Source organism: Equus caballus, chromosome 18 (genome assembly GCF_041296265.1).
Source record: "Equus caballus isolate H_3958 breed thoroughbred chromosome 18, TB-T2T, whole genome shotgun sequence".
NCBI classification, from domain to species: domain Eukaryota; kingdom Metazoa; phylum Chordata; class Mammalia; order Perissodactyla; family Equidae; genus Equus; species Equus caballus.
The window spans coordinates 77,711,748-77,730,403 of NC_091701.1; the positions used below are offsets into that span (position 1 = coordinate 77,711,748).

The 18,656-nt window shown below is 46.0% G+C and overlaps 1 long non-coding RNA gene across 1 annotated transcript; it reads right to left on the minus strand.

Annotated features, from left to right (window-relative positions):
* Positions 1 to 963: 963 nt before the first annotated feature.
* LOC111768800 (uncharacterized) lies at positions 964 to 18,382 on the minus strand. Its single transcript, XR_011428615.1, has 3 exons — positions 15,028 to 18,382; positions 14,298 to 14,415; positions 964 to 7,579 (listed from the first exon to the last, which is right to left on the minus strand). It is a non-coding gene; the product is annotated as an uncharacterized lncRNA (long non-coding RNA).
* Between the last annotated feature and the right edge of the window lie 274 nt (positions 18,383 to 18,656).

The following is an 18,656-nucleotide window of genomic DNA, read 5'->3' on the forward strand; positions in this document are numbered from 1 at the left end:
CCTCCCAGAGAAGAGAGAGCGGACGACCGGGCCCCCAGGTGCTCTCAACCAAGAGTCTAGAATTTCCAATTCTGTGGGTTTGGTTTGTTAAGTGTTTCAGCTGGAAAGATGTCTTCCTCCGAGACGCAAACCTCAACAATAAGGCCCCTCTCTTTCGTTTGAATCCAGTTTCAAATCTCCTCCCTAACAGAGAAACTTTATCTCCTACATCCTCTGCACTCTTCTCGCTTACATCCATGGATACGGGCTGGCGAGCCCAGCTGGACCCTGCCACAGCCCTGTTCTAAAGAGAGAGATGTCATCGGCATGGTTTATATTTGGGGGAAATTTGCTTTCATTTTACTTTTGATTAATGTGCTAAGATGTTATATTAGGGAAGGCACCCCTCCCTCCTTTCCATCTGTGGGCCTCACCAAGCGGGGTGGGTTCTCAGGAGAGCAGCTGAGGCCAGCGCGAACATAGGCACTCCCAAGGCTTGGCAGGGCTGCGTGGTGCTGAGGCGATGGCTCTTCCATCACACTGTCATTGCATTGCAGAAAACATCCTGAGCAGTCGAGCTGCAGCACTGCTGGCAGCAGAGAGCTGACCACCGGGGGAAGGACCAGCCAGTCCGTCCTGTCCTTCACAGACTCCCTGTAATGTCTGTGTTAGGTGGTGGGTTCTTCACTGGCCCTGAGACCACTGACCCCTCACTGGGCTGGAGCAGGTACTCAGGCGCCATGCTGAGTAGGTTAGAGAGGACTCTGCTGTGTCCTGAGTTGCCGTCATTACCACTCATTGCCACTGTCACCAAACCAGCCAGCCCTCGATATGCTCCAAGACAGTCCACCTAGGCTCCCTTTCAACCAGATCACCATTCCTTAAACTCTTCCTGTGTAGAAATTGTGGATTCCCAACTGTTGGTATGGCAGTGGTTTTAAAATTCAATTCAGAACAAATTTAATGAGCATCTATTATCTCCATTCATTTCACATTTATTGATCTCTTATATGCCCACCAATGGGAGACAACAGTGAATGAACCTGGCCTTCCAAGTTCATTGAAGGAATATCCAGGATAGTACTAGGCACTTATTGTCCGATCTTCCTGAAAAATTCCCAGACGCCCTCTCCCAGTTTATTTGGCTCCTCATCTCCCCTAAAATCCCCCTCAAAAGAGAAATAGCCGTAACAGTTGGCTAGAGTATTAGAAATGGAGAGTATAAAAGAATGTGTTTAAAGTCAGACATGGGTCCGAGTTGCAGTTTACTACTTCCTCATCATGAGACGCTAGCCCACAGAACATCTCTGAACTCAGTTTCCTCATTTGTAAAATGGTGATAATAAACCCTTCTTTAAGGGAGAGCTGTGAAGATGAACGAGCCAACAAGTGCACATGGCCAGTCTGGGTCAGACACACAGCGGTGGGCCCTGTGGAGGGGTAGCTGCCATCGTGGTGGTGGTTACACACTCTTATGACTACGGCTATGACTGCGTCGGAGACAAGTGTGTGCTTTGCGAGGGAGCATAGCCTTCAGAGACAAGCAGTGATGTGTGGACAACTTGGGAGAGCAGCCCTTCGAGGCAGTAGCCTATCTCAAGTCTCAAGTGGGTACATCACATTGTACAATTTGGATTTTTCACTGGAAGTGACGTCTTCCAAAGACAAAAGCAAATGTCCTCTCGTTCTGGAGGAAAAGTGTAAATTGAGTTTTTTGGGTTTTTTTTTTTACTTGCTTGTGATCTTCAGTTGCTTCTTCCACCTGTAGGGCCAGTCTTCTTCAGAACAATTGAGCTGTCTCAGCCAAATCCGTCAAGAAGCTCAAAAGAAAGATACTGTGTTGGAGTCCTGCTCTGAGTCACTGGGGGGATGGGGGTAGGCACCACAAACACTTCTTTTTCCTTATTTTTCTTTTAAAGGGTTGGTAGATCATGATCAAAAAATAATCGTCACCATCTAAAAATGCTTTATAAGTGAACGAGCATTGTTTGGCTTTTTGTTTTTCCTCTCTTTAGCCTGAGGAAGTCAGAGGGGGCCACCGTGGAGCGCTATAACTTGATGTCACCCTTCTTCATCACCTTGGACAAGCAGAGAAAGTAAATACTTTTGTGAATCCACCCAGGACAGTCCCTTCAGGCCAGATCAGTAGTTGACAGCTGAGTTTACAGTAGTCAGCAAGCAAAAATATAGAAAAACTTAATACGTCAATTTGGGTTTTATTGTACTGAAAGGATTTTCACTTTTAAAGATAATCTCTAGTTTTGGCTTATAAGGCCCAAGAAGATAAACTAGACAGACACCCCCCGTGCATTAAAAAAATTTCCTCCAATTAACGCAATAACCATAAAGTGGCTTTCATGATATCCATTTTCAGATTTTGGTATTGAGCCCAATTCAAAATTTGAGAACAGTTTTCCTATTTTTATGGCCAATACATTGAGTGCATATATTTCTCACTGTTTAAATCAGAGGGAAAGTTTCATCTAGGATTATTTATTTTCACTCTTTCATTTTAATTCATGTGCCTCTGGAGAATGTATCTTTTGTATGATTCTATTTCCAAAAACCAAAGGAAAACAGAAGATGAGATGTGATTGGTTAGTTCCTTTAGAAGGTTGTTTGGAGTGGCCTCTCCTGAGAACTTTTTTTTTGTAAGTCATATTTCAAGTCTTTGATCTTGACAGCCCTGAAATACTACCTTAAAATTACATCATAACTATAAAATGACTTTTGTTGGGTAGTGGAATGACTTTTCAAAAAGCTTCCACTAAATATACAAATATTATAGTGAAAGGATGTCAGAGTATTCCAAATGATTAGTGATGGTATTAAAATTGCCAGTATTGCTATATATTGTACCCCTAAGAAATTCAGAATATTTATGGGAAGGCCTTCATCAAAGTAGTCTGGCTGGTTTTTTTTTTTTTTTTTCCTTTTTAAAGTAATTGGTAATTTCTTCTTTTAGACTCTTTCACATGCTTTGCTATAACTAAAAGCCATTTAAACTATTGATTTTTTCCAGTGAGGAAAAATAGCTTATATGCATACAAGTCAGTAGACCAATTGAACCAAATAATATCTAATATCATCTTAAACATTTGTTAATTCAATAAATATTTATGGTAGATTCATAATATATGATACAAATTCAACTCTGTGCACATGGCACAAAGAAAAAAGAAAAAGAACACTTTCAATAGTGTGTACCTTCCACCCCCCACTCACTCAAGGACAGACCCCAGAGCCAGCGAGGCGAGGGGCATGGATCTGCTGTCCACTCTGCTCGTTTTACTTTTCTTGTACCTCTCAAGGGTGAGGCTGAATGTAAGGCTAGAGTTTGAAAGATAAGATAAGGGTTTGGGGTATATCAGGGCCTCCAAATAAAAGCCAGCTGATTCATCTGGCTCCCAACCAAAAACAGACAAAACAAAAAAGTCTGATCCATTATCAGAGACAAATCTGCCTGTGTTGGACCTAGTGAGAGCTGTCCCTATATTGTAGTTCATAAGCCATTGAAGAGATTTTTCAAGGATAATCTTGACTCCAAGGTTTATTTGCCCTACCCCTTGTGGTAGATGCTTAATACAATGCAGTCAAGTAAGATGCACCTGCTGTATACAAAGCTTTGTGCTGAAATTATAGGGGGAAATTCGTGGATCACCTAGTGGGCATTTCAGGGGCATGACAACAAGATTATTCATACATGCATATGTATACATACACACATATAACTTGAGAATGAGTCACATTTTTGTCGAGTGGGCCAATCTTGACAAGTCTTTTCCTAAGCTAATAGTTTGTTTAACTAATCTTTACTTTCCTTATTAGGAACTGTGAGCACATCAAATGATATAAATTTAAAAGATGAGATAAGACATATTTGTTTTTACATTTCTGTTTTTAGAATTAACTATTGATGGCGTTGGCAATTTTGTTGTTGGTGGTGGTGATGGTGGTTTTTTAGAACAAGCTAGTGATTTAAAAACAGAAGTGTAGACACAGAGAATTTATTTATGTGCTGGTCATGAGCTCCATTAGCCAATGGAAGGCTTTCATGGGTAACATGTATGATATGTATACATTGTATACTCAGGTGCCATAACATCAGCCATTAGCTGATACACACACGCTGGATTCAGTGAATCACCCCTGTCCCCAGTCTCAGTTGCATCAAATCTGAAATGCATCATGCTAAGAATTTCCCCCTAATTTTTTTAAAAAAGAATATTTTCAAGAAAAACTAATCCACCTGTTTCTAATTCAGTTACAGCTTATTCCCTTAAGACATGACCTTGCCTGAGCTGGCTCTATCCAAAAAATCTTTTTACTCTACTATTTTGAGGCTTCTTTGCAAACAGGTGGTCCTTCAAACAGCTGGGGGCCTCCCCGGCCCTCAACTCATGTTTGATTCAAGCTCAGAATGAGCCTTGTTTAATCAACTGGACTCCCCAAGAGGTTGGAAAACGTACCACCCCATGATCAGGAGGAGAGAGCCGTGAAGTAAGCACTGAATTTTCTCACAACTCAAACCTAATCCTTCCCTCTCTTCTTATAGGATCAAATGAAAATTGCAAAGGTTACATGCAATACCTCACTCAAGCTGACCTTTTCAGTTCAAGAGAAACAAAAGTGATCAGATAGGGAGTGTGACTTTTGGACAGAGGGCCATCCCATCTGGGGACAGCATCATTGTAGGGATTATGTCAACAGAACTTGGTAGCTTTATTTTAGAACAAGAAATGATGGCAGGAAAAGCAATAGACATCCTCATTAAAGCTCATTTACTGGAGAGGCTCAAAATCCTCCTTTCCTCTTTGGTATCACCCAAGTTACTCATGCCAATTTGTGAAGCTGTACATCATTATTTTAATTGTCTGCAGCCCTTGGGTGAGTTTTAATGATCTCACTGGGCTGGATACAAGCAGGGTTCCGGACACTACAGTTAAGAGTTTTCACAGAGATATGTGGTGGCCACCAACTCAGGGGGGACTACAGGAACATGGTCATTGACAAGCTTTGGGACAAGATTTGGGTCTGTGTGGTTTTTCCCTTCTCTCCTAACATAGCAGCTGATTGTCTGGTGACGTAACAAAGATAAACTGGAACTAGGCTCTGGCAAGGGTTTTGATTTGCTCAACAAAACCCTGCCCATTTCCCTGCTTTCCACACAGCTCTCTCTTCTGCAGGTTCCTCCCTGCTAAAAACCTTCCCTTTGCTCCAACCCTCCCCACAACTTCCCTAGAGGAAAAAGCCCTAAACAAAAGCTCCCACTGCGCAGAGTGTTAATTATGAGGCGAGGGAGTGTCAGTGGGTCAGCTTCAGAGAAAGAAAGATCCGGGCAGAGAGAAAGGGAGATCGGCCTGTGCTGGAATCCGCTGCACACACGCCCCTTCTACTACTGTTCATCTGTCCTTCATACCTCTTCCCCTGCTGAGCCTCAGGCCTGTGTCTCTAACCCGCTCCAGAGCACCCAGCTGGAGAGTAGACGAACCACCGGTCTGGCTGTCAATCCCACCCACAGCCCTGGGTGTGTCCCGCCTGAACTCTAGCAAAGCCGCTTGATGAATGGAAACTTTAAACATTCTTTGGATGCTCCTGGTATTTGAATCACCGTCTAAACGGGTGTGACATTAAAAAGTTTGGAAACTTTTTAAGAGAAAGGGCAAAAGGGGAGGGAAAAGAGGGGAACTGTCCAAAAAGTAGGTGGTCCTGCGTTAGCTCAGAGCAGACCCGCACAGCAAGCCACGCGCTGGGCTCTGGAGGGCAGACGTGGTGTCAGCTGCCTTTGGACAGCCTCATCCGAGACCATGCCTGCTAATATTGCTGCCACGCTTCTCTTTGGACTTTTCTTGTCAAATCCTTCAACATCGCTCTAGATTCGTGTGGTTCTAATCTCTGCGGCTACATGGAGAAAAATGAAGTCCGGCTGAAGCAGAAGGAAAATTATTTTCTTGTAGTTTTGCTTTTAAGCGAGTATTGGAAAACAAGGAAGTTGAGGAGGTCAGCTGGGCTCCCTGGAGAATCTCTTGGCTTATAAGGGAGGTGTAGGTAAGGGTGGCCCACCAGGAAGGTCTCCAAAGCAAAGGGCAAGATCTTGAGTGCCCACTGGAGTGGCCAGGGAAACTGACATGGAGGAAGTCAGCCCAAATGGACTTTAGTAATAAACTCCTCAGATTCACTGTCGCACACAAGGGCAGGGGATTGACGTGACACGGCAATGGATGTGGAAAATGGTGAGGGCCGAGGGGGAAAGTGAAGGAACCACAGTTATGTAGATACCAGGAGACAATGAAGGAGCAAGTGTAGAGGGGCTGGTTGATGCTGAGATTCAGAAAAAACAAAATCTTTCTTTAAACAAATGAACACCATATTCCTGCCACGGAGATGAGAAAAGTGGTGATGAACCAGCCCAGAATAACGTCCAAGGGCGCCAATCTTTTTGGAGACACGGCCGTCTGTGAGGCCTCTGATTTCCCCACATCCCCCCTGCTGCTCCTTGCAGCACACGGTGATGCTGACTTAGGAAGCCTAAGTGAACCGAGACGAATTTAGTTTTGAGGATTTCTCAACAGGCTGCAGATAACTGGAGACACTTTAAGCTGTTGTGAAACTGAAGCTGGAAGTCACTGCCATCCCACAAATCTAGAGCTGGAGGGGCAGACTGATGGCCTCAGGGGAGAAGGTAATAACACAAACCCCCTTTTCAGGTAAGGGCAAATAACAATGAAAAGAAGAAGCAATTTTATTTGGTCAGTGATTTCACGGCCTCTGAGATGCACGCCCCGGGATCCAGCCGCGAAGCCCCGGCCGTGGAGCCGTGGCCTGCCTGAGCCTCGGCCGTGGGACCAGGGGTGCTGCTGAAGGCCTGGCCGGGAGCCTCCAGAGGTGAGTCCAGGGCGTTGGTGAGTTTCTCTAAACAAAGAGCACACACATGCACAAGTCCTCGATTGACGACTAATTTCTATAAACATTTCCTGCTGAGCAAAGTTCGAGGCACAGGCCAGTTTTTTCCCATTGAAAAGGAGAGAGATGAATCAAGATGATGGCTCTCACTGGTTTCTTTGTGAGGTCATGTTTTTCATGATTTGCCAGAAGTAATAACGTACACACTGAGAGGGAGAAGCCGTCTAAGGTGAACGCCCTGAGCTCACAGCTCAATCTCCTGTTAGCAAAGACTCTGAAACTCTTCTGCTCTGAGTTAAGTCCTTCTGTGCCCCTAGACTAGGCTTTTCGGACAGATGCCAGGATGTTTGCAATCCTCTTTGGCTTCAGAGTCTGCATCCGAAGCAGCCATAGACAGGCTCGGCTTCATCCGTGGAAGCTGTAACGCAGGCTCCTTATTGAGCATCTGTCTTCTGCAGGCCCAGTGCCACGTGAGGCCTTGGGGGGAAACAGAGGACCAGGAGCCAGGTCCTGCCCTTGAGAAGTTCGTGGCGTAGTGGGGGAGCCAGGCACCAGCCTCCTCACACGATAGCTGCTCCTGAACGGGGGCCGTGGTTGCTAGGCAGCTGCCTTAGAACAGTTATTCAAGTCAGGAAGTCAAGTCCTGCTTCTAGCTCTGCCCCTTGACACGTAAGTCACTTGTCTCAGGCTCCTCTGCCTACGGTGTAATACATACAATTAGAGAATTACTTAACATCTCTCCTATAATGAGCAGCAGTTGCATATGCTCAGATATATTTTAATGACTCAAATTAAAAGGGAATATAATTGTGTTCCCAGGTCATCCTGAGTGAGATCCGAGCACCTTTTCCCACCAGTCTTACAGGTCATTATTCTATTTCTTTGGCGTCCTCCAAAATGCCATTCGCAAATTCAGTAAGTATTTGCTGAGAAAATGAGCAAATGACTCAAGAAACATTTTGATTTCTTTGAATCATTTGTTGGCTCCTCATGCTACAATGTCTAGCACTCAGACAACCACACCCTTTAGCATGGATATCTGCTCAGGATCCATTCCTCCTTTTTCTGGTCGTAGCCCCTCATTTGGCTTTGGGAACTATCCTTCCCTGTTGGATACAATCATGGGGGTTCCTTTATACAACCCTAAGCTAGACCAGCAACATAACATGAGAATTTTAATCTTGAATGATCTTGAGAATAGTCAGAGTTCAGCTGAGACTGCGGTGTTCTGAAGAAACTCTTCTTTAGCTCCTGCTGCCTTGACCTGCCCTGGCTCCTGTCCTCTCCAAGCTTGTCTTTTCTGCTTTCGCTTTAGTTCTGTGACCTACCATGGCAGCCTTACAATAAATATTTTTTGCACTTAAATCAACTAGAGCTGGTTTCTGTTGCTTGCCATCGGAGCACTATTCTGCCTGCTGTACACATCTTCAGAAAAGGTCCGGGGACTTAAACTAGGACACCAAATAGAAAAAGAGAACTTTCAGAGCTAAAAGAAGCTTTCAAAATCTAGTCCAACCATTTTGTTTTGCAGATAATCTGAGCCAGAGAAGTTCAGTGACTTGACCAAAACCCTAACATTGGCTGGTGAGAGTCAAGCCCAGAACTCCGGAGAGCTGCCTTCCCGTCCACGGGCCTTTCCACTTTTTGCTGTTTCCTGTCCTCAGGTCTTGTCTTCTCTTTGAAGGTTATTGCCTAGGGCCATTTTCCTGCTACAATGGCAGAGTAGTTAGGACAGAGGACGCAGAGTCTGCAAAGCCTAAAATATTTACTATCTGTCCCCCTTTACAGAAAGTTTGCCAATATCTGCCCTACGCATATGTAAATGAATGAGTACGGGTGTGTTTCAATAAAACTTTTTTATAGACACTGAAATTTGAATTTCATATAATTTTCAAGTTTCTCCAAATATTCTCCTTTTGATTTTTTTTCAAACATTTAAAAGTGTAAAACCCATTCTTAGCTCATGGACTGCACGAAAACAGGTAGTGGATCCACAGGCAGCAGGCCAGCAATCCCTGGCTTGAGCCAGTTTGAGTTAGGGTTTCTGCTGCCTGCAACGACCTGCAACCTAACTGATACAATAAAGTCATCCACACATTTACTGATCATCTACCATGTGCTGGGCATAAAATGAGGAAAAACGTACAATCCTTCCCCCGGGGAGCTCAGAATCTAGTTAGGGACTCAAGACCGTCCACAATAATAGCCACCATTTATTGCTACCTATTACAATGTGTTAATCACCTTTCCCTTTAGATGAGTTATCTCATTTAATCTTCATTAACAATGCTACTAGATGGCTTATACTATCATTCCCATTTGACAGATGAGGAAAGTGAGGCTCAGAGAGATCAAGTACCTTGCCCAAGGTCACCAAGCGAGCAGGCAGGAAAGACCTGAACCCAGGTTGTGTGACTTTGAAGCCTGAGGACCTAGCCACTTGCCGGGGGAACCCACCATAGTGTGGCTCCAGCCCACACTGTGGTTCCCACTCTCCACCGTCTGTCCTTTCCTCTCCTGTCCTCACAGCCTGGGGGACTCACGATGCCCACACCTGTCCTGGGCAGCTTTCCAAAACTGCAATGTTGCTCAGCTCCCTGTCCCAGTTCTCTGAAGATCTCAACCATCAACCCTTAGTAACCAGTCCTTCTTCCAAACACCTCTAGCACCTGCTGTCAAGATGACGCATCTTCAGCTTATAGAGGGTTCTGATTGTCGTTTAGCTTTATCTGTGTTTCCTGTCTCTCCCCAAGTGACACTATCGGTGTCGGGGGTGGGAATTTCCCTCTGCCTCTTGGGAAACACTCAGGACAAGCTCAAAAACCTAGCAAAAGAGTGAGATAAAAGGAGAGATCCAGCAGCTAAGGAAACAATTAAGAACCAGAACATCATCATCTTCTATGAGAAAAAATAAAGGCAACATCCCCCTCCCAAGAAAAATGAAACAAACACATCCAGGAAATACTTAAGGTAATAAAAGTTAAAACAGAGGGACAAGACAAAGATTAAAGAAACTAGAAAGGAAGGAGTATAAATAGAGAATAAATTGGTGTCCATACCTGAAAGAGAAACCTCTTCCCCACCCCAAAAATAGAACCAAAAAAATATTTGAGGGCATAATACAGAAAAATTTCTCCAAAATCAAGGAATATTTGAATCTGCAGATGGAAGTTGCGGGGGGGGGGGGGGGCGTCTCCCTCTAAACAAGGAAAACCTGATATAGAACCATCACGACTTCAAGAATAAAGAATCCTTCAAGCATCCAAGCAGAAAATCTAGGGCCCTACAAGGGGGAAATGATAAAGCTGCCTTCCTCCTTCTAAATAGCAACATTCAATGCCAGAAGGTTCTGAGGGAAAGAAAAGGTGACCCAGGAATGTTACCCTCAGCAAGCAGTCATCCCCATACAGAGAGGTAACGCTCAGACATCCTCAAATGTGAAGGAATTCAGGCCATGTAGCCCCGATGAGTCCTTCTGCAGGGGGAGGGGGAGAAAACCCACATGACAATGATACAGCCAGTCAAGAAACGGCTCAAATCAGAGCACGAGCAACAGGAAAGTTTGGTAAAAGGACTAGCAGTAAACATTGAATCCAGAGGACTAAACCCTGGAGAAATAAATGGATGCAAATCAGAATGCAGGTGCCATAAACCCAAACAAATTACAGATAACGGAAGCATCAAAGATTGGGAACCGGAAGAAGCCGGAGAGCATTGAAACAGCCAATCACTAGGCAGAAAGTCAGTCAAAAGCACCCACCCAACCTTTCCTTTGACTTTCATCATCTATTATGTTTTTTCTTAACCTGGGAGTGATCTTTTGGAAACTAATATACCTTGTCATTCAGGAACTAATATGTAAAGGTCATCAATTTCACCTGAGTGCCTTTCTTCTGTTAAGTTCAGGTAAAACCAAACCCAATATTTTATTTTTGAAAGCATGCATAATATGATCCTGTTGCTATAAAATTATTTCTGTCCTCTCTCTCTGCATATACATAAGGTGAAGTCCAGAATATTACTTACTGTTATTCATTGGTTATTTGGGATGGTAATAGTAACAATAGCTAATTCTTATTATGGACTACACTGTGTGTCCAGTGCTATCTTAAAGACGTTACAGGTGCGTCTGTATTTAATCCTCCTAAGATTCCTAAGCAGTGATAGAGACTATTATCACCCCCAGTTTACAGGTAGGGAAACAGACCTGGGATGCTTCCTATGGGGACACAGGTGGCAAGTGGCAGTGCTTCAAACCCAAGGCTTCCACCTCCAGATCCCGAGCTCTGAAGCAGCACCCTAGCTGCTTCTCCACAAGTGGGTGGTAGGGCATTTGTTGCTTTCCTTGTACTTTGAATTTTTTTTTCACCTGAGCTAACATCTGTTGCCAATCTTCTTTTTTTCTTCTTCTTCTTCTCCCCAAAGGCCCTGGGTACATAGTTGTGTATTTTTAGTTGTGGGCCCTTCTAGTTGTGGCATGTGGGATGCCGCCTCAGCATGGCTTGGTGAGAGGTGCCACGTCCGTGCCCAGGATCCGAACGGGGGAATCCCTGGGCCACCGAAGCGGAGTCCATGAACTTAACCACTCGACCATGTTGGGGGGGGGGGGGGCGCCTCTACTTTGAATTTTTAATTGATGATTATGTATCATTAAAAAAGAAGTCACTACCAAACTATAGAGAGCTTCTACTTGGAAAAGAGGATGAATACTCCCAGGTATTACACAGGCAAACTGAGCAGATCCTAATCCCCTCACACATACATCCCCGTCTGTCTCCTGACTGCTAATCTAGGCAACTCCTTGTAGGGGAGGGGGCTGTTCAGAGGATTAACCCTTAACAAACTCGCACAGGCTTTGGAACAATAGGTGGTCTGAAACTTTAATGAAAATCATTGCAAAAGGGGTGACTAGAAATTCGGAACAGCATACCTGTGTTTTATTGGTTTTGGGCAGGTTAGCTGGAGGAAATAGGCATCTTTAAGGGATCACCTCTGTGAGAGAAGAAAACGTGTAACAAACAAAAGGTCGAAGGCAGCCCAGGTGTGCAGTCACGCATCCAGGTTACTGCACCTCTGAACAACCTGCTGGACTGACACAGCTTCGTTTTAAATGACACAACTTAACCAGTATGCTGCCTTCTGCCATCTGAGTGCCACCTGTCAGGCTGGTGAGGGGGAGCAGCTCCCAGGAGGGCAGAGGAACAGCTGTTTGTGTCACCTGGGAATGGGACCCACATACGAATCACATCTCTTTGACAATGATTCTAAAGTCCTCCTGTCACTGTCACTCACCTGCAAAATTAATGACTAAAGGGGAGAAGGAGAGGAAATGCCTACCCCCGAAAGAGAGAGAGAGACAGAGAGAGGGACAGAGCAAGTTAATAAATAAAACAAGAGCCTGAAGGGAAGAGCTGCTTTGTCAGAATATAAATATTTCCCTTCCCCTTTTATCTTTAATGTAGTGTGAGAAGCTTATTAAAGGGAAATGCATCTCTGTCCCTGGAGCCCTTGCACGAGCCTTGCGGGGAGCTGCCTGCAGAACGGGCTCGCCTAGCCCCACGCTTATAAACTCTTCTCTGCTGGAAGCGAGCGTAACGTGCAGAGCAATAAAGACGGCTGAGGGAAGAAAGGGAAGCCATTGTGGCCATTAGGATCCTTATCTTGATGGGCCTGGTGTCATGTTATGTTAATCGCTGGGAGATGCTGAGAGACTCAGGATGAGCAATGCCTGTCTGCTCAAACGCTTGGCTTGAGATTCCAAGGGAAGCTGGCGTTGCTAGACTTTTGCTCCTCTCCATTAGAGAGAACAATATCCAAATTTAGACAAAGGGGAGTTTGTCTCCAAGAGTAAGACAGACATAAAAGCTGAGGGGTCGGGGGTGGGGGTGGGTGTCCTGTGAGTATTCCTCCAAGAAGCCCTCTGGGGCCGCAGACCTCACATCTCCAAGAAGACAGTCAGCATGGGCAGTCCCAACATCCAGCATTCCTGTACCCAGAGCCATCACTATTCCAACAGCACAGAAGATTTTCACCCTCCACATCTCTTTCCAGAAGCCCTAAAAGAGGATGGGACAGTCAGAGCCTGCATACCCATTCAGGCTAGCACAAAGCCTTGCATGGCGTGGGCACCCAGGAAGCCTGGAAGGCACTATGCAGGAGCCACACTGGTCTTGTTTACCCCTGTATGTGCAGCGCCAAGCACAGGGCCTAGTGCACATGGCTTCAGACGGATGAAGGAACACAAGCATCTGGACACAATGAAAGGGTCTCCTGTTGGCCATCTTTGCTGCCTCTCCAGAGCATCTCAGTCCCAATAAGGATTGGGGCTCTGCTGAACTCTGGGGCTGTCACATCTTTGCTGACCATTTAGAGACACTCAGCCACGTGGTTACACGAGGATAAGCCACCCATTCATCAGGTCCTGAAGGCTGGGGTGGGAGTGGGGGCAGAGACAGCTAAAAATGGCTGCCAAAATGTGTTTCTCCTTCAGTCCTCTTGCCTGAGCTTTCCCCAGGGAGCTGGCTCCATTTGCTTTGCGGCCATACCCACCCTGCAACATACCCATGCATTTTCATTTCTATGATGTAATTGATGGAGAGGACAGCAAGGGTTTAAATTGGCATTTCTGGCTCTCTTGCCAGAGCATCTATTTGTCTCCTCTCACTTAGCAAGGGTTTGCTGCCATTTCAAACCCGCCGGGCACCACGTAATCACTCCAGCTGCGGCACCTACTTTTCATCCCCATCCAGGCCCCTCCCTGTTATGATGTCTTTTTCTGGTCTCATCCTCACTAATTTTGCACGTCTGGTTCCCTTTCCCACTGAACCCCATCTATGTGGGCATAAAGACTCAGCTACAAATCAGAGGGCTGGAGTCATTGCTATTCCACTGTGCTCACCACTTTCAGGACCAATTACATCTTATGGCAACGTCTGTGTTCCAGGGAAGTGTATAATTCAGGGATGGTGAGCCATCCTTAGCTGGTTCCTAGGGAATTCCTTGCCCACCATTCTAAACACTGCCTAGCAGCTGTTTACAATGCCTGATTTAACATTCCGCCTCCTGCATAAGCCCCGTCCAACCTCCTCTCAGCGTCGGCTGCTTTGGGGTCCTGGAATCTTGAGAGGACCTCTTTCCACTGTTCCCAAAAACAGTTTAGAGGAGGAGGTGTGGGGGAGGGTGGCACTCACATATCCGCGGGTGGTTACGTGGAAGAGGGACTACATTTGCGCTGTGAAGATCAATGGAAACCTCGCAGACACAGATTTCAGTTCAATATAATGAAGGACTTGCTAACAATTAAAGCTGTCCAAAATGGAATGGAAACCCTTTAAAGAGACCGCTCTCTCCCTGGAGTTCAGACAGAGGTGAGATCTCTCCAGCCAGAACTGCCCAATGCCCAGTGACACACACACCTCATATTATCAGCATGATCAAGTGGTGCCTCCCGTTCTCGAGCCAGACCGCCTGGGTTCAAACCCCAGCCGTTATAACTCACCAGCTCTGTGATCTCAGGCAAGTTATTTAGCCGCTCTAAAAAATGCAGATAAAAACTCATTAGACTTTCTGGGCAATTGTGAAGGTTTTTTTTTTTTAATGTTTATCAAAAGAATCTGTGGTTTTTAAACAGTAAGATAGTATTCTAAGCCTTTGGGTGCTCAAAGCTCTTACTAGATTATAGAAGTCATAAAAGAGAGGCCACTGCTTTTCACCAGCGACAACATAAAACAGCACTTTCTAATTAATTGTTATTTTACATACATACATAAACACAAATGTTACTGTTTAAGCTTTTGGAAATTGTGATGAGGAAAATTCTTTTAAACCAACAAATTGAGCTGCATAGGGCAAGGTAGAAAACAACAACTCATTTATTCCACAAATATTTATTAGGCGCCCACCAAGGGCAGGGCTACTTGGGAAACACAACTAGGCCCTCCTTGCGGATGCTGCCTGCCGGGGGGGCTTGCCGTGCAGCAAGTAACTGCTTAGGGCCCTTCCATTTGCAAAACTGGGAAGGGTTCCACAGGCTCTGTAAATCTAAAGTGCTCCGCAGGGCAGTTTGAGTTGGTTTGCATCCCAAATGAAACGGGCAGGACAATATAAAGCAGTAATGTAAAGCATGGTGAGAAATGTACCACTTACATTTTTTCCCTGTTTCCCATTAGAAGTTCAGCTCCGCAAAAGGTTGTGATCATGTTGATAAACTCTATATGCATATTGCCTAGGAATGAAAAATAACCTTTCCTCTTCATTTGTCCTTAGCACAGTTCTTGGTTCTGGAAGCCCTATGCCTAAAAAGGACATGGGTAGAAATAAACATGGGATGCCCAAAATATCTTTTTTGTATGGGTTGTAGGCATCCAGATTTGGAAAGGAAAGTTTTCTCTTCGGTTGCTCCTGTGGTCTGTAGCAACTTTCAAATGGCCATCTCTTCAGCTTTTCAACTTGCTGGAAACATTCAGATTGAAGCATGACTTTGCCCTGGCCCTGCCATTTCTACAGCACTTTCAATCTCACCTGGGCACCGAGGATGCTGGCGGCCTTCTGGGAAACCAGAAACTTGAGCCCCCATCTGCCTAGACCAAATTGTCTCTTTACACCATTAAAGAACAATAATAATGACCCTTTCTTGAACATTTACAGCAGGCCAGGTACTAAGTTCATTGCATTATCTCACTTGATCGTCACAATCCTACGAGGCGGGTGCTGATATTATCACCATTTAACAGATGAGGAAACTGAGGCCCAGAGAAGTTAAGCAGCTTGTCCAAAGCCACATAACTAACAAGCTGCTGTGGATTCAAATCCACAAAACGAGTGCTCTCAACCATTACTCTCAAACTGCATCTCCAAAGAAAGTGGAGGGGAGCCCCCACTATACCAAAAATAAGAGCTTTCAAAATAGTTAATGGAAAAACGACTTTATCGCTCCTCCTAGCAGAGTGAGAAATGTGAGGTGGCTACTAGGGAAGGCCCAGCATTCTGGCCACCCCTCAGTGCTCCAGCATCCCAGAAATGTCCTGCCCCTGTGATGTCCTCTCGGACAGCTGGCGACAGAGGCAGTAGATGGAAACGCGTCCTCCTAGAGGCTTCCACAGGGAACACACACTCTCCCGGTCGGCCTGCCCTTGGGGACTGGGGGCCAGACACACTGGGGGGATCAGGTGGCTCCCACACCCAGGAAGGGGCTTCACTTCCTCCCTCTTTGCTCCCCTTCCACACGTGTTTTCTGCAAAGCAAGTCCTGGCTTCAAAGTCCTGTTCTTTTCCTCCCTCCCTGTGTGATCAGGGACATCTCCAGACCTTCGTTTCCCCGCCTATAAAATGGGTCCAATAAACAGTGGCCATCTCAAAGGGCTGTTGTGATGAAGATTCCAGGAGATAGAGCAGGTTAGGGGCTCAGCACAAAGCCTGGCTGTGGGAAGCACTCAATGAATGTTACAGTTCATAAAAATAGTGAAGATCCGACTAATCCAGACATTGGAGTCCATCGGCTGGCTGGCTCTTACTGTTTGGCTGGAATTTAAATCAGGATATCATCAACCCCAGGGCTCAGACACAGCAAGACCAACATGGTCCTCAGAACTAAGGCCTTAACACAGTGGTCACCTCCGGGAACCGCGGACGAGCCCCCTCAGTGGCATGCTAGGGGAAGAGGAGGAGTGGAGTTTCACAGCAAAACTGAGGCCCCTTTTGCTAACGTGAGAAGTCTGTCACCTCTTTTGTTTATCTCTTCTTTAAATGTTTCCTCTCTCGCCTCTTGGGCTGTTTTCAAAACGCCTCCCCATCGGTAGCAGCTCCTCACAAGTCTGCTGGAGACCACAGCACAGATCAGCAGCTCATTGCCCAGCTCACACGGCCCAGAACAGCCCCAGACCCCTCCCCCGGCCTCTGGGGTCCCACTGACAGCAATTTCTGTACCCCCCTTCCAGTTCCTTCCTGACCAAGCACCGCTGCTGTGGCCCCTGAGCAGAGCAGCCACACTCGCCGGTGTCCCGTGACTCTCCCGGGCACAAGCCCACCCAAGGCCCCTGCCAGGCCGGTCCCTCGGATCTTTCCACTCTGGATCTCACACAAGCACTTCCGGTGTGAGGTTAGCAGGAAGCAAAGATAAACAGACCCACAAATAAAGTTGGGCCATTATGTGCAAAGCTCTTGGATCAAGCAGAAGCCTAAGAACCCAAAAATGTGGATTCTAGTTCCAGTTCTTTCTGTGAACCCTTGGACAACTCGCTCCACCATCTTGGGCTTCGGTTTTCTCATCTGTAAAACGAAGGGGAAGAATTACTGACCTCCGATGTCCTTTCTGAAAAATAAATCCCCAAACCATTCTCCAATCAGCCCCCTTTTTACATCACAGCAGGGCTGGTTCCTAGCTCAGGGCCAAACTCCTAGGGTAAATCTGAGACAAACCCACGGTCATCACAGCTTGGTCATCACAGCTTCGTTTGTTCATCAGGACCCTGAGTTCCAGGATGGCAGCAGGGACCCGTTATATTCCCAGCACTTCGCACAGTGCCTGGCGCATGGTAATCTCTAAGCACATTTTTTTAAATAAATGAGGGCTATGTGGCTTTATTTCCCCATTTTCAGCTGAAGATGTACCTTATTCATGCATGCATTCATTCAGTCACTTACTGCGCACCCTCTATGCGCCAGGCACTGCATCCTGCCGCAGTGTAACTACCCAGGATTGGAATAACCTTCTGTGACTACTTAAAGCCAAAGTACCTGGTGACTAAAGCAAGGGGAGATTGCTCAGCATATTAATAAGAGAGTTAGCTAAGAAATACAGGGCTTCCCTGTTCCCCTCCCAGAGACTTCTGATAGCCAGCATTCGAATAAGAGTTGCTTCAGGGCTGGCCCAGTGCTGTAGTGGTTGGGTTTGCACACTCTGCTTTGGCACCCCAGGGTTCGCAGGTTTGGATCCCAGGCGTGGACCTAGCACCACTCATCAAGCCACGCCGTGGTGGCATCCCACATAAAATAGAGGAAGATTGACACAGATGTTAGCTCAGGGACAATCTTCCTCAAGTAAAAAGAGGAAGATTGGCAACAGATTAGCTCAGGGCCAATCTTCCTCACACACACACACACACACACACAAAGTTGCTTTAACCAGCTTCACACTTTCAAAGCCAAAATTAACACCGTACAACAGGAGGCCCCAAATAAATTCAGATAAGACCTGAGCCAGGGAAGGACTCCAATTTACTAAGGAAAAGGAAATCTCAAAGCCCTGAAAGGCCTCATCACAACCCAGCTCCCTCCGCCATCTCTTAACTACCTCTTCAACACCCACCTCCCTTTGGGGACCCTGCCAGGTTGCTTGGGCTCAGCCACGCCTCGGCTCCTCCCTCAGGTGAAGCCATTCTCCAATTAAATCACAAAGAGGGGCAGACAGTCTGCAATGATCTGTGTTTATTTAGTAAATGGGTTGATTGCCCTCATTTGTGGAGATTAAGAGTTAATTTCCCAATGCAAAGAGAGCAGGTTTCTCAGAGGGCAGCCCCAGATAATTAAGAGAAAAACTCAAATTCAAATACCTCCCCCATCCCCCATTCCGCCCCTTCCCCTTCTGTTTTGGCCTTTCGGTGGCCTCTGCGGTCAGGTAGCCACCGGCCGGGCTCCCGCGAGGTTCTGACTGTGCGGAGGGAGGATTTGGTAAACAAAGGCTTAGGAATTCTTTAGGCGCTTTAAACTGACATCTGGCAAATTCTCTGGCAAATTCGAGATCGCATAACAGTTTCTCTCTCCCCCCTCTTCTGGCTT